This window comes from Haliotis asinina, chromosome 2, assembly GCF_037392515.1.
Source record: "Haliotis asinina isolate JCU_RB_2024 chromosome 2, JCU_Hal_asi_v2, whole genome shotgun sequence".
Lineage (NCBI taxonomy): Eukaryota > Metazoa > Mollusca > Gastropoda > Lepetellida > Haliotidae > Haliotis > Haliotis asinina.
In genome coordinates this window covers 11,170,538-11,187,942 of record NC_090281.1, presented here as the reverse complement: position 1 = coordinate 11,187,942, position 17,405 = coordinate 11,170,538, and the positions used below count along the sequence as shown (strand labels likewise).

At 38.8% G+C, this 17,405-nt stretch overlaps 1 pseudogene; it reads left to right on the top strand.

Moving 5' to 3' along the window:
* The first annotated feature begins 16,691 nt into the window (after positions 1–16,691).
* Positions 16,692–16,849, top strand: LOC137274936 (U2 spliceosomal RNA; annotated as a pseudogene).
* The last annotated feature ends 556 nt before the right edge of the window (positions 16,850–17,405 follow it).

Sequence of the window (17,405 nt, the reverse complement as noted above, 5' to 3'; positions counted from 1 at the left end):
TGTTCTGTGTCAGTTCTGTGTATCCAGTTGTACCAGTTAATCAGTTTCATGGTTTGATATTTGTTTTATAACCATTAAAACCTTGTCCATCAGTACATGTTGCATGTGTTAGCCCTACAATGCATTGACATTATCATCACACCTCAAGTTTCATATTTCTGAAAGAATCGTTGTGTCAGTTATTTGATTTACAGATATGGATTGTGGACCAACAAACTCGGAGAATGATGCCCGGTAAGGGAATCTCTTTGATAACAATATTATTCATATAGCTTTATAATGAAGCTGACACTATGTTAATACATACAACAAACCTTTTTGACCTCACTCAAAGTGTAACTGTACATGGATTCAAGCATAATATATGCATATATTTTAAATTCCAGGAGAAATACGGCTTTTCTGTCCTCACTGCCAGACGTCTGTTTCAAGAAAAACACGTTATCTCCATCTCTGTAACAAGATGTTTGTTAGTTTGTAAAGATTTTTCGGGTGAATGACAAATGTTTCATCAGGTTAGTCATCAAAGACTTTTTAGATTTCACTAAAAATCGAGTTTGCACTGTCACTTTGCTATCCATGTTTAATGTATTTAATGTATGTATCATACATGTAACTGTAATAACTGAAAGTGAGCAAATGGTAATACGTATTTAATATTTGTAATACATGTTATCTGCATTATCATATATATTGCTGTGTTTCATTCATTGAATTGTCTCTCAGTTGAATTGATGATTCAAACTGAATGTCCTTTTCCTTTCCAGACACTGACAGTGACCAAGATATTAACAGCACATTCAAGGTTTGCGAGCTATTACCACCACAATGTGAGAGCCTGATTGATTCGGATTCAGATGTTTCGCCAGATATTAACCAGGACTCGCATACACCAACAAACATCTACAGAAGAACAAAGCACTTTGTGTACTGGCTAGCTCGTCTTCATTCAGTGTGCCTACTTCCTGAGCAATGCTTGTGTGCAGAGAATTCTGTTACTCTTCTCTGAGCGCCCCAGTTTCTTAATACAGCGAATTGTGTACTACTGCAACTGCCCTGTTACATTAAAATGTGAGCTTTTCTAAGAAATGAAACAGTTGGATCATAATATTTCCAGCGTTTGTTTTTTGTTCAAATAAATATGTAATAAATATAACAAGATAATACAACATATTTCAGCTTTCTAAACTAAGCGAACTCTCATTGTCATCTTCCTTGTACAGAAACCTAGCCATAAACCTACATTACCCAAGATCCACAAGGTTTCCGCAAGACCAGAAACTTACTCACTCCAGCTATAAAGGTTTCAGTAAACTGAAACTAAATGGAAACTTCCAACTACAGTTTCAGTTGACGGAAACATGACGGAAACTAAGACTTGTTAGTTTCAGTTGTGGAAACTATGCGGAAACTCTCATTGCGCGTTTCCTGAAACTGAAACCTAGCGGAAACCTACATTACCCAGTATCCATCAGGTTTCCGCAAGAACGGAAACCAAGTTATTTTTGCTGTGTATTAAATGTTGGTTTCCATGACGTTTCCTCTCGGTTTCAGTGTTCCGGAAACCAGCTTATTTTTGCTGTGTGATCTTCTATGGATTGACAGAGAACAAAGGTGAAACATGGGAACAAACAGAGTCTAAAGTGAGATCATTCTGTAAAGATAAAGAAATTATTGAAGATATTGACACAGTTCCAATCGAGAGGGCACATAGATTGAATACTCGAGGAAACAACAGACCAATTATTGTTAAATTTGCAAATTATAAAGACAAACAAAGAGTCGTAAAATCATCCAGACAAATTCTTAAAGGTGACAAACAATATCGTGTGTCCGAAGATCTCACTGAGAGGGTACGGTGGGTGAGGACCCAACTTTTCCCAGCGATGGAAAATGCCAGAAGTGAAGGAAAGTTTTCATTTCTCAGTTATGACAAACTTATCACTGAAGGGACAGTGTATGCCTACGATGATTCAAGCGGAGAAATCAAGCAAGTCGGCCAGAGAAAGCATTGGGAGAGACGAGGTCCCCCAGCAGCCAAGTCATCGACACACCAAGACAACCAGTCTACATCAACCAACTACGAGTTCGGCCGTGGCCTCGGGCAACCAGCTTCCAGACAAGGCACAGATATTACACTAAATGAACAGACTAAGATGCATAACCCAGCCTTTACTAACTCTAGTAGTTGTGACACAACACAAACTGAGCAAATGCTAAATGATAAAACTTATAGGCAGTCACATGATACGGACGACACACAAACTAGTCACAGTGATTCTGGTTTATTATCTGGCACCCGTGAACGGCCACCTCCTCGTGGTGGGTGCTGGGTCACGCCAAGAGCCGTTCAAAGCCCCGTGTGGACCCGGGTCAACTAGGTCCATAGCACCCCATTGCTGGTTGCAAGGAGCAACCGAATTGGGCAACCTGTTTGCCGTGGGTTGCGTCCCGTGTCGGTGGAGGACGGTAGTCTGGTGGTTGAGAGCAGCAGGAGCCTGAACCGTGTTCCTGTTGCCCAACACACCACTTCGGCCCTTACTTCACCTAGACGGGTGGTAGAATCGGCCCGATTCTATCAATCGGCTGGTCACGCCAAGCCCTGTGTGTATGGACTATACTTATTTGTCATCACACAATTTGGATTTGTTCATGTTAACCATTGGGTCTTGTTGAAATTGTTCATAACAGATGTTTAAACTTTTGAACAATGATGTTTTGCACTTTGCCTAGAGTCCTAAGCCAGAAGGCAGTGGCTCATGGGCCAATCTGGTGGATTTGTTATTTGTAACTCTTCTGCTGGAGTATATCATCCGAGTATCCTTGGTGCTGCAAGCTGGAGATCCGCTTGCTCTAGCATTGTCCCTGTGATACTCCATGGTGGGTGGGGAGCTCGGATGATGAAATGAAAAAACAATAACCATGGCGTATGAAACCCCCTACAAAAAAACAAAACGTCTCCTTGAAGAAGATCATACTGATACTGACCTTAGACTGTCCAATCCTACTGAATACTGGCCACGTTTTCTAGTTGTTGAGACTGAAGATAGAACACCCTTGAAATTAAACCCTTTTGCTGTGTCGAAGGGTATCCAAGGCATTGCTGGGGACGTAAAAAATATTAGAAGATTACGTTCTGGTGCACTCTTGATTGAGTGTACCAAAAAGCAACAGTCAACAAAACTGTTGAACACTAAGACATTTGTCGGCATTCCCGTCACAATCACGGCACACAAAACGCTCAACACGAGTAAGGGAATTGTACGGGACCGCGATAGATTACTCGCTGACATGTCAGAATTAGATATTGCCTCTGAAATGAAAGATCAGGGTGTTCTTTATGTGAAACGATTCTCAACTCGTAAAAATAATGAAACTGTCACAACCAACACTTATCTGTTTTCCTTTTCCCTACCTTCTGCTCCAAGATCACTCAAGGCCGGTTATTGCAATCTAAATGTTGACACGTACATTCCGAATCCTCTCAGATGCTCCAAATGCCACAAATTCGGACATGGTGTAAATTCTTGTACATTATCCGTTGTGTGTGCTCGCTGTGGTGAAAAGACATACACAACAGAGGACTGTGACAGTTCTGTTACAAAATGCACCAACTGCTCAGGGAATCATCCGTCTTATTCTAAAAAGTGTCCTGTTTGGAAACAGCAAATGGCAATAAATAAATTAAAGTTTACACAAAACATCAGCTTTGCTGAAGCAAAGAGACAAGTATTAAGCTTAGAACAAACAGAAAGCTATGCTTCCATTGCCAGAAGAGCGCCAGAAACAGCAACTAGAGTACCTACAGTATCCACTAGCTGTCAGACAAACTTGACTTGGGTCAAAACGGATTCCCCAAACCTTTTCTCACACGCTACATCTACTCAAACACGAGAATCACTTACTGGTACGTCCCAAATACAATTAGAAACATCCCCTGATCTAGAACCATCTTCTCTGTCATCGACAAAGTCTCAACAAAGTCTCAGTAAAATTAAAGGTAAACAGCCAGATTCTTCAAAGAAACTGAGTGGGAGAGCCCCGAAAGGGTCACAAAATAAAATTCAGTTATTCAATAAATACGGATCGCTTGAGGATATGGACGTGTGTGAAAACGTCCATTCTAGGGCTCACAGCTTGTCGCCCACCAAAAAAGTGCGGGGTAGATCCCCAATAAACCCCCCAAAAAGATAGGTTATCAGAATAATCTTTTACAGTGGAATTGTAGAGGTCTAAGGACTAATTTTAATGAGTTGCAGCTCTTAGTCCAGGATTTAACACCATCAGCTTTCTGTCTGCAGGAGACCTATTTAAAACAGACAGATACTTTTGACCTGCGTCATTACAAGGCATATCATTGTTTTTCACCTCCGGGTGACAGGGCCACGGGAGGGTCTTCCATCCTAGTCAAACAGAATATTATCCATAGCCCTGTTTCACTTACTACTGTTCTTCAGGCCGTCGCAGTGCGACTAACTTTGCATGTTGCATTTACATTATGCTCTCTCTATATTTCTCCGTCATCAATCCCGTGTGGACCCGGGACAGAATGTGTCCACAGCACCCCATTGCTTGTCGTAGAGGCGACTAAATTGGGCAACCTGTTTGCCGTGGGTTGCGTCCCGTGTCGGTGGAGGACTGGATCCTGGTGGTTGAGGGCACTTGGAGTCTGGAACGTGTTCCTTTTGCTCAACACACCACTTCGGCCCTTACTTCACCTAGACGGGTGGTAGAATCGGCCCGATTCTATCAATCGGCTGGTCATGTCGTGCACTGAGCATGGACACATTCATTCTGAAATTGCGTAGTATCAAAATTATGAAATGCTTTCAATGAATGTCATCAATAACCTGTTACCTTTACTATTGCCTAGGGTCCTATGCCAGAAGGCGGTGGCTCATGGGCCAATCTGGTTGATCCTTTGGTTCAACTGGAGTATAACATTCCTGTATCCTTTTGGTGTCAGTATGCTGGAATACCGCTTACATGTGGCATCGCCCTTGTTGGCGCTCCGTGGCGGGCAGGGAGCAGGAATGCTGAACCACAATACATATAACCATGGGAAAACTAAATCCAAAAAAACCAAAGCGGCAATTGTCTGACTCAGATTCAGAACTAGATTCCTCTGATGATGAAACAGTTACCAAATTACTTTATTCTGAGAGGGATACTTGGCCTCGGTTTCTAGTTATTGAAGCTAAGGGTGAACGTACCCTTACTTCTTATTCACCATTTCTTTTGGAAAAAGGACTTCAAGGTAAAGCTGGAGATTTAAAAGATGTGACAAAACTGCGTTCAGGAGGACTTTTGGTGGAATGTGCTAGGAAGTCTCAAGCAATTAATCTTTTGACTTCAACAAGATTGGCTGATATTCCAATTACCTGCTCTGCTCACAAGACCTTAAATTTTTCAAAAGGTCTACATACCTTTCGAAAAGATGACCGTGTGTTTCCATCAAACACATATCTACTAACTTTTGATTCTCCAGTGCTACCTAGTTCTATTAAAGTAGGATGTTTTAATATGCGTGTGGAACTTTTCATCCCACGACCAACACGCTGCTTTAATTGTCAGAAGTTTGGTCATGGGCAAAATTCTTGCAGGAATAAGCTCACTTGCTACAGGTGTGGAGAATGTGATCATGATGGTAAAATATGCACTAACAAAATCAAGTGTTTGCATTGTGATGGCGACCACATGGCTTCATCCAAGGAATGCTCAGTGTTTAAACATGAGGCAGCTGTTCAGAAACTGAAATGTGAGAAAAGAATCAGCTATGCTGAGGCCCGAAAACAAGCACGTTTACTCACATCTGAAACCATCCGTCGTCCTTCTTATGCCGCTGTAGCTAAAAAGGTAACGGCATCAGTTCTTTGCCAAACAGATCTGACTTGGATAACGTCAGAACACCCAACAAATGTTTCTGCAGTGGTGCCTAGTGCGTCACATTCAGAAAGTAGTTCCAATCATACATCAAGTAAACACAGAGAATCGTCATCATCAACGCAGACTGAATCAAAGATTAAGCCATCTAAATCCACCAAAGTGGACTCTAAAAAACAACAAATTCAATCGGATCGTGTGCCAAAGGCCCTGAAAGATGTCGTGCAACTCCATAACAGATATGGGTTGCTTGAGGACATGGATATGGAGGTATCCGCCCATGTCAGCACCAACGTCCATACCAATGGCCACTCACCCAAAAAGAAAGGGAGAGCATTGTCACCTGTTACTGCCCCTTAAATGACTAACGCATCCTTAATTCAGTGGAACTGCAGGGGACTACGGACAAATTTCAATGTTTTACAGCTTTTAGTGCAAGATTTTACACCGTCAGCAATCTGTCTACAGGAGACATATCTCAAACAGTCTGATGTTTTTGACCTGCGTCATTTTAATGCCTATCACTCTTTTTCCCCTCCAGGTATGAGAGCAACTGGAGGTTCTTCCATCCTTCTTAAGCAGAATGTTATTCACAGCCCTGTTACGCTCAGAACTAATCTCCAAGCTGTTGCAGTGCGGCTTACGTTGCACGTTACTTTCACATTATGTTCTCTATATATACCACCCTCTTCTGCTCTTCAACCGAATGATCTACAAGCTCTTTATGATGAACTTCCTAAACCCTGTATTGTTATGGGTGATCTAAATGGCCACAACCCGCTCTGGGGTGGTTCAGCTACAAACAATAAAGGCACAGTACTGGAAGCTTTTATTTTAAATAATGATTTGTGCATTTATAATGACGGTTCAAACACGTATTTACATCCCGGCACAGGAACATATTCAGCCCTCGATATTTCAATTACAGACCCGAACCTATTAAATGAATTTGAATGGTCAGTCAATGATGACCTCTGTGGTAGTGACCATTTTCCAACACTATTAAAACCTGTAACCCCATCCGATGTTTCTTCATCATCCAGATGGAACTTCACAAAGGCTAACTGGGCTTTATATGAAATGTTGTGTGCAGACAAGCTTAAACCTGAACTTTTTATCAATATTCCTGATGCTATAAAACGTTTTTCTGATGAAATGAATATCATTGCTGACGAATGTATACCACAGTCCTCTGCTATTCCACATATTCGGAAACCATGGTTCAACAATAATTGCAAACAGGCCAGAAAGGATCGGAAAAAGGCGGAACACTATTTCCGTCGACACCCCATGGTGCATAATTTAAATAAATTTAAAATTTTAAATGCTAAAGCACGGCGTACTTTTAAGCAAAGTAAACGCCAATCCTGGCAAAATTATGTATCGAACATTAATTCGCGTACGCCAATGTCTAAAGTCTGGAACATGATCCAAAAAATCAAAGGTAAGGGCTCCAAATCTAGCATTCACCATCTTAAAGATGGAAACCAGTTGTTAACTAGTAAACCCGACATTGCAAATAAACTTGGTGAAACTTTAGCAAAACATTCTTCCTCGTCAAATTATGAACCTACGTTCCAAAAATACAAACTACAACAAGAAAAGAAAGCTATTAATTTCAGTTCCGATAATGGGGAAGATTACAATGAAACCTTTTCCATACACGAGCTTTATACCGCTCTTGACCAGGCTCACGATACTGATTTACCAGAATCATGTCTAGAAACTCTGTTACATATTTTTGATGATATTTGGACATCTGGAAAATTTCCTACTTCATGGCGTAATGCTATAATTGTCCCTATCCCTAAACCTGGACGTGATCATACTGATCCTTCAAACTATCGACCAATTTCACTTACTAGCTGTGTTTGCAAAACCATGGAACGCATGATCAATAATCGGCTCGTTTGGTACTTGGAAACCAATAATCTTCTAACTGATATACAATGTGGTTTCCGTAAAAACCGTAGTACCATTGATCATTTAGTGCGTCTTGAATCTTTTGTTAAAAATGCCATAGTTCATAAACAACACTCAGTGTCGATCTTTTTCGATCTAGAAAAAGCATACGACACCACATGGAAGTATGGTATTTTAAAAGATTTACATGATTTTGGATTACGGGGTCGTTTGCCTCAATTTATCTCAAACTTTTTAAATGATAGGCAATTTCAAGTCCGCGTGGGTTCTACCCTGTCTGATCATTACAATCAGGATCAGGGTGTCCCACAAGGCAGTATATTGTCCGTTACACTGTTTAGTATAAAGATAAATGTCAAATGTTTTAAATGATTCAATCGACGGATCATTATTTGTTGATGATTTTAACATTTCTTGTCGTGGCAAAAACATGCATACTATTGAACGGCAACTGCAGTTGTGTTTAAACAAAATAAATAATTGGTGTCTTGAAAACGGCTTTAAATTTTCTAAATCCAAAACAAATTGTATCCATTTCTGCCGTAAATACAAACCACATAAAGATCCTGAACTATATCTAAATGGTAACCCTATCAAAGTTGTCAAGGAGGCCAAGTTCTTGGGTCTTATTTTCGATTCACATTTAACCTTCCTGCCACATATTAAGTCACTAAAAGCTAAATGCCTGAAGGCACTCGATTTGTTAAAGGTTGTTTCCAATTCAAAGTGGGGAGGGGATCAAACTACTCTCCTTCATCTATATAGATCACTCATTCGTTCCAAACCTGATTATGGCTCCATTGTGTATGGTGGAGCCTGCAAAAGCAACCTTAAACTGTTAGATTCTATCCATCACCAAGGTCTAAGACTTTGTCTTGGTTCCTTTAGAACTTCTCCCGTTGACAGTCTCTATGTTGAGGCAGATGAACCATCTCTTGAACAGCGCCGTATAAAACTATCCTTACAATATATTACAAAGTTATATTCTAACAAGTCTAACCCTGCTTTCAGCTGTGTCTGTAGCCCCCACTACGAGGATTTATACACCAAGCAATCTTCTCTTGTTCCACCTCTTGGGCATAGAATTAAACCTTTCCTATTTGATGCCGGCATTGAGCTGGAAAATATAGCTCCTTTGCGTTTGCTGTCTTCTCCTCCTTGGCAGTTGGTTAGGCCACAGGTTGACCTAACTCTCACACAGTTTAAAAAATCAGAAACTAATGAATTACAATATAAACAGGAATATCGTCAATTAAATAGTAAATATGTCCATTACAAAACCTTATTTACAGATGGGTCCAAGGGTGGTGGCACAGTCTCTTGTGCCACTGTCATTGGATCCAGAACCATCTCTTCTAGATTACCCGATGACAGCTCAATTTTTACAGCTGAAGCAAACGCCATATTAACAGCTCTTAAATATATTCAAAGACATCCAAAACATAAACAATATATTATTTATTCTGACTCGCTTTCTTGTCTTCAGGCTATCAAAAACATCTCTTGTAAACATCCACTTTTAACAGAAATTTTTTAACTTTATAATGATCTTGCTACTGGCCAGTGCGACATTGTCTTTTGTTGGTTACCCAGCCACGTAGGCATTTCTGGGAACACAATGGCCGACCTTGCTGCTAAGGCAGCACTTAACAAATCTGTGACACCACTTCTTATTCCATACACTGATTATAAAGCCAGCATTAGAGCCTACATCCGTGATCTGATGCAGAAGAAGTGGGACACCCAAGTAGGTATAAATAAATTACATTCAATAAAACCATATATCGGTTACACCTACTTGGGTTGTCAGTCCAGATTTGAAGAGGTCATCATGCGACGATGTCGTATTGGCCATACGAGATACACTCATAACTACTTATTGAAAGGTGAGGACCCTCCATTTTGCATCCCTTGTGATGAAAGAATCACAGTCAAGCATATCTTGCTTGACTGTGTTGAATATTCCATCACAAGGGATAATTATTTCAATTCACGTACTATGAACGATCTTTTTAGCAACATAAGTTCTCATTTAATTTTTGCATTTTTAAAAGACTTAGATTTGTTGGCTGATTTGTAAATATATCAATATTTTATGATTGGAGGTTTGAATTAGTAACTTGGATTGTTAGTGGCTGTATCCTCGAGGGGGGTTAAAGTACTGTAAAATTATTGTCCTCCTGAGAGGGTACGTAAGTCCCAGGACATTCCAAGTACATTTAAACGTTCCACGTTTTTAATCGTAGAATATGTGTAGTTTTAATTTATAGCTAGATGTGTCTCAATTGCTAACGACTGAGGGGATGATGTAAATCCAGCTAGGGTCCATGCAGGAAGCAAATGCACTGTAAGTCCCCATGGTCCTTAGTGTGGTGATCGACCTTCAGTCGTTGGCAATATATAGCTGGCTTTTACCTTGTATTGTACTGTATGGTTAAACTTTTTTAGATCTAGTTGCTAGTTTTACATTAGAATCTGTGATACTCTAGTTGTTTTACTGTCCTTCGCTGACAGGTTTATACAAATTACCATTACTTATTATGTATGAAATTAATTGTTCTCGTCACGGTATGGCCGAAATATTGCCGATGTGACGATAAATTTTAACTCACTCACTCACTCACTCCGTCATCAACGTTTCACAAAACCGATCTTCAAGTGCTGTATGATCAACTCCCGAAGCCCTGTATCATAATGGGAGATCTGAATGGACACAACCCACTCTGGGGTAGTGTAACTACAAACACTAAAGGTAAATTGTTGGAGGACTTTTGTTCTGACAATGATTTATGCATTTATAATGATGGTTCCAACACATATTTACACCCTGGGACAGGGACTTATTCTGCTCTCGATTTGTCACTTACAAATTCAGAACTACTAAATGAATTTGAATGGTCAGTCCACGATGACCTCTGTGGAAGTGACCATTTTCCTACTATATTAAAAGCTGTAACTCCATCTGATGTACCTCCATCATCAAGGAGGAATTTTAAAAAGGCTAACTGGACTTTATATGAAACATTGTGTCCTGAAAAACTTCAACCCGAACGTTTTATTGACGCTCCTGATGCTATTCAATGTTTTTCTGAGGAACTGAATTCCATAGCTGATGAGTGTATACCAAAGTCTTCTGCAGCTCCACATATTCGAAAACCATGGTTCAGCGATGACTGCAAACAAGCTAGGAAGGCAAGGAAAAAAGCAGAACATTATTTCCGTCGCCATCCAATGGTACATAATTTAAATAAATTTAAAATTTTAAATGCTAAAGCACGGCGTACTTTTAAACAGAACAAACGCCAATCTTGGCAAAATTATGTATCTAAAATAAATTCTCGGACACCCATGTCCAAGGTATGGAACATGGTCCAGAAAATTAAAGGTAAAGGTACTAAATCTACTGTCCATCATCTTAAACATGGAGATCAATTACTTACTGATAAATCAGATATTGCTAATAAACTGGGTGAAACCCTCGCTAAACATTCTTCCTCTTCTAATTATGTACCAAAATTCCAGCAATATCAGAAGCAACAAGAAAAGAAAACTATTACTTTCAATTGAGATAATGGGGAAGATTATAATGAAACATTTTCTATTCATGAACTCCATACTGCTCTTGATCAAGCTCATGACACTGCTACAGGAGCTGATAACATACATTATCAAGTCCTTAAACACTTACCGGAGTCCTGTTTAGAGACGCTCTTATATACTTTTGATGATATTTGGACTTCAGGTAAATTTCCTTCTTCATGGCGTGACGCTATAGTAGTACCAATACCTAAACCTGGACGTGATCATACGGATCCATCTAATTATCGTCCGATTTCTTTAACTAGCTGTGTTTGCAAGACCATGGAACGCATGATAAATAATCGACTTGTTTGGTACATGGAAACAAGTAACCTTATAATTGATATACAGTGTGGTTTCCGGAAAAACAGAAGTACTGTCGATCACTTAGTGCGTTTAGAATCATTTGTTAAAAACGCACTAATTAATAAACAACATGCTGTGTCTATCTTTTTTGATCTCGAAAAAGCATATGACACAACCTGGAAATATGGTATTTTACGAGACTTACATGACTTCGGCTTGCGAGGTCGTTTACCTCAATTTATAGCCAACTTTTTAAATGACAGACAGTTTCAAGTTCGAGTGGGTTCTACCCTGTCTGATCATTACAATCAGGTTCAGGGTGTTCCACAAGGCAGTATTCTGTCTGTCACACCTTTTAGCATCAAGATAAATAGTTTATCAAAAGTTTTAAACGATTCAATTGATGGATCGTTATTTGTGGATGATTTTAATATTTCTTGTCGTGGGAAAAATATGCATACCATTGAACGGCAACTGCAGCTTTGTTTAAACAAAATAAATAAATGGTGTCTTGAAAACGGCTTTAAATTTTCTAAATCCAAAACAAGTTGTATACATTTTTGCAGAAAATATAAACCACATAAGGACCCTGAACTATCTCTAGATGGCACTCCCATCAAAATTGTAAAGGAGGCCAAGTTCTTGGGACTTGTTTTTGATTCACATTTGACCTTTTTGCCCCATATTAAATCCCTTAAAACCAAATGCTTGAAGGCACTCGATTTATTAAAGGTTGTTTCTAATTCAAAGTGGGGAGGGGATCAGACTACCCTCCTTCACTTGTATAGATCACTCATCCGCTCAAAACTTGATTATGGCTCAATCGTATATGGTGGAGCCTGTAAAAGCAACCTGAAACTATTAGATTCTGTCCATCACCAAGGTCTAAGACTTTGTCTTGGTTCCTTCAGAACTTCACCTATTGACAGTCTCTACGTTGAGGCTGATGAACCATCTCTTGAGCAGCGCCGTATTAAGTTAACTTTACAATACATTACTAAATTATACTCTAATGAATCTAACCCTGCCCATAACTGTGTTTTCAATCCCCTTTACGAGGATTTATACAATAAAAAATCTTCTGTTGTTCCACCTCTAGGACACAGAATTAAACCATTTCTTGCTGCTGCCGGCATTGAGCTGGAAAATATAGCTCCTTCCCGTCTTCTTTCTTCTCCTCCTTTGCAGTTGGTTAGGCCCCAAGTGGACCTAACATTGACCACATTTAAAAAATCAGAAACTAATTAGTAACAGTATAAACAAGAATATAATCAATTGAAACATAAATATAGCAGTTATAAATCCTTATTTACAGATGGGTCCAAGGACGGTGGTGCAGTAGCTTGTGCCACTGTCATTGGATCCAGAACAATATCTTCTAGATTACCCGATAATAGTTCTATTTTTACCGCTGAGGCTAACGCCATATTGACAGCTCTTAGGTATATTCAGAGACACCCTAAACGCAAACAATATATAATTTATTCCGACTCTCTTTCTTGCCTTCAGGCTATTAAAAATATTTCTTGTAAACATCCACTTTTAATAGAAATTATTGAATTGTATAATGATCTTGCTACTGGCCAATACGACATGGTCTTCTGTTGGTTACCCAGCCATGTAGGGATCTCTGGTAACACATTGGCTGACCTTGCTGCTAAGGCAGCACTCAACAAATCTGTCACACCACTGCTTATTCCTTACAGTGATTACAAAGCCACTATTAGATGTTATATCCGTGACCTGATGCAGAAGAAGTGGGACACCCAAGTGGGTATGAATAAATTACATGACATAAAACCTTACATTGGTTATACCCACTTGGGTTGTCAGTCCAGATTTGAAGAGGTTATTCTACGACGATGTCGTATTGGATCTTTTTAGCAGCGTTAGTTTTCATTTAATTCTTGTTTTTTTAAAAGAAATTGATTTTTTGACTGAATTTAGAGCAATATGTTTGTGTAAAAAGATGTATTTTAATAATTGGTAGTTTGGATTCGTAACTAGAATTGTTAGTGGCTGTACCCTCAAAGGGGGTTGAAGTATTGTAAAATTATTGTCCTCCTGAGAGGGTACGTAAGTCCAAAAACATTGATAGTAAATTTAAGTCTACCACTGTTTTTATTCGTAGTATTCGTGTTGTTTTAATTGTGGCTAGCATATTGTACACTCGCCAGCGGCTGAAGGGATGGTGTAAATCCAACTAGGGTCCATGTAGGTAGCAAAGGTGCTGTAAGTCCCCATGGTCCTAGTATGGTGATCTACCTTCAATTGTTGGCGATCTATAGCCTGATTTTATAGTGTATTGTCCAAATGGTGTTGTTATTTTTAACTTTCCATGCTAGTTTTAATTCCATTTGTGATATTCTAGTTGTTTTACTGTCCGTCGTTGACAGGTTTTATAGCAGACATATAATTAATTTTGATATTAGATGTTCTCGTCACGATATGGCTGAGATATTGCCGATGTGACGTTAAATTTTAACTCACTCACTCACTTGAACACTGATGCATTGTCGCATATGTATTATTTATCATCTCATCTGGTACACTGGTCTTTTCGAGCATATTGATGAATTCAAATTATGGCTCAATGTCTTACATTGTTAGTACTGTATGTATGTAGTATATGTCCGGTTTCGTCTCTTCTTCTTCAACCCATGTCGCATACAAAAACAATGTAGGCTTATTGGGATTGGAAAATGCACCCCAATACTGTTAAATTAATCTTGCAAGACGTGAATCCACTCAGAAGTTACAACTGTTCTAATGAAACGGATGGGAATAATGCGTAAGCCTTTTAAATTGTAAAAGTTATAATGAAACACGGTCAAATTCAGACTGTAAAATACTCTGTTGTCGGGTACTAATAGCCTTTAAACAGGGGATAACGACATCATTTTAAGAAAGTCTATATTCAACTATATAACGATCGTGTTTAATCTTATTCAACTAAGATAATTCTGGGAGCGAAACTAAAATATCAGATCAGTTGATCACATTATGTGCTAATTACTTAGAATAACCATGAAACTACCACTCACGCAGCAGTATCATTACTTATACTCTCTTATTTTGTTAAATTAAGATAATTCTGGTAGTGAAATAAAAAAAATTCTGCCAGAAATTTCTGCAGGAAAAAAATTCTGCCAGAAGTTTGTGCAGGAAAAAAAATTCTGTCAGAACTTTCTGCAGAAATGCATTTTCAGGGCCAATTTGTGAGCTTATTAACACGTGAACACACTTGCACATGAACTTTCCGTGTTAATCGTCTCGAGATCTTTCCAATGATATAAAATATGTCTTTGTAGCTTGCTCCCGTCTGTGTGTCAAGTTAGGACTCGTTGGCCATTCCTAAGTTGTCCCGCCCGGCCTTCATGGCTAAACGTTTTATCATCCGGTTTCATTAAAAGGTGTCATGAAGTCATTAAACTTGGTGTATTGCCACATAATCCCAATCGTCAGAAATTTTGTGTTTGTGTGTATCTGATAGCCTTGGCAAAATATTCTGTTTGGGTTATTAGGAATTTAAATAAGTTTGAACACAAACAGCTCAGTGGGAACGATATTGTATTGCACATTTTGTCAATCCTTAAAACACGTATTCGGGTAGATTTCTTTAGGCTGTCAATGTCTTCTTTTGCCAAGCACTGGCTTTCCTCCCCTTTCTTCTGCAAAGTTAATGCTAACAATCAACTTCATTTTATATTTTGTTTTCATTGCAGAATTTATAATCCCATAATCCTATTGTATCCATTTATCGATAATAATGTCTGCGATGTTTATCTTGTTTACATATCACATTATTGTTGTAATGAATAATTGTAAATATAACAAGTGTCTACACTATTAAAATTTTGTCTCTGTACCCTCTTGTTACCGCTACAGTATAAATATATTGTATGTTCAAATTCATGTGTGTGCAGGGATACGATGTATATACACATGTGTGTGCGTGTCCAATCAAGTCTAGTTTATGAATATATATCTGTATGAATTATCGTAGTTATGTTGTTTCAAATGAAATTGTATGTAACTAGATTATAATATATACTGTTAATGTTGGATTGGTATGCATTTATTTAATAGGTCCTGTTTTTATTGTTACGGTTAAGAATTTGCCGTGACAAACTATTTAATCAGCAAAACACAACAAAGACAAGTTGTTTACGTTCAAATTCTATTATTGTTTTTCAACGAGAGGAAGGTATACAAAGTCACAAGTCCATATACAATGCAGATTTCACGTACATTTGAACAGAGAGAAAATCTAAGTCAATGGGTCACAAAATACAATATAGCAAACTCATTTAAGTCTTGGTGTGAGAGAGAATCAACTATGGCAGAATGTCAATACAGCGATCGGTGCGACAGCAGGTAGATTCAGGCGTTGACGGGATTTCAAGTGTTGGCAGTATATCCAGCAAATATGAATGAATGTGACTGTGAGTGTCGCCCTCAACACGGCATCCAGCCTTTATATATGTTTATACAGTAATGGGTCAGAGTTGGGGCAGAAACGAACATCGTCAACACTGCAGAACGCACTAGAATAAGTCTCCCGGAAGTAGACACATAGAAAACTAGGAGCAGATAAATTACGGAAAACCAGAATGCTAAAAGTGTTGACCAGATATTTAAAAAAATGTGACCCATCAAATTTAATATTCAAAAAACTAAACGTTGTGACCCAATAATAATTATTACTTAATTATAAACAAAAATATACACAAAATACACACTCGTAATAGTATGTTCCCTTTAAAAAACATTAACATAGGTAATAGATTAATAATTTTAACAAAATTCATTCTTGTACATTATAAGTGTTAGGCCCCATATTAATGACTCCAGTTTCATCAGTTAGAAAAATCATTAAATTCTTTCCCTTTGTAGTATTATATTGTTAGGGTTGCCATCCCTTAATTCTGTGATAGATGTCATTTATTAGAAGGGATGGTAACCATTTGCACTGTCTGCAAGTGTAATAATTCTTTGTAATAAATGTTTTATTAAAAAGAAAAAAGTATCTGTTCTTATCAGCTTAATATCTGACACGTCTCCTATTGGAGACATCGATATTGGAGCTTGGAGCTTGCTCCGCCCTCATCACGGGTTGGCCCGGTATTGCAGTACCTCCGGGAATGGCCCACCACTCATAAAACAATTCAAACAATAGAACCCTCAACTCGGCCCTTTGCTTTTCAGATTTCATCTCCCCTTTTTCATCTCACTTTACGCCGTCGCCTCCCTTTTCGCGCGTCCGTTTCACTGGAGGCACCATGCAACCACTTCCAACCTGTAGAAATGGACCCATACACTCAATCACATTGTACTCCGTCCAAACCAAGCCCTGGGAAGTTCCTCCAAGTGATTTATTTTCCACTTGCAGTTATTTTGTGTCCCCGAATCCAATGACGTCAGCCATGATGTCGCACGCCGGAAATTACGTCGTAGACAATCACGCCCTCACAACCACATTCTGCCCCGTCGATAACACACGTCTTAAGCGCCAGCTAATCCCTAGAAAGTGATTTCAAGTGGTAAAGAAGCCTTGGTGCGTTTTTCCCGGGTCAGTTTACATTGAAATTTCAAACTTTCTTTAACTTTTCATTCTATTTCTTAACTCACACAACATATGTGACTAAAATCCTCCTATCCTAACATTGTTTTGATACTTGAAATGTGTTTAGGTTTAGAGGATTTATTCCACG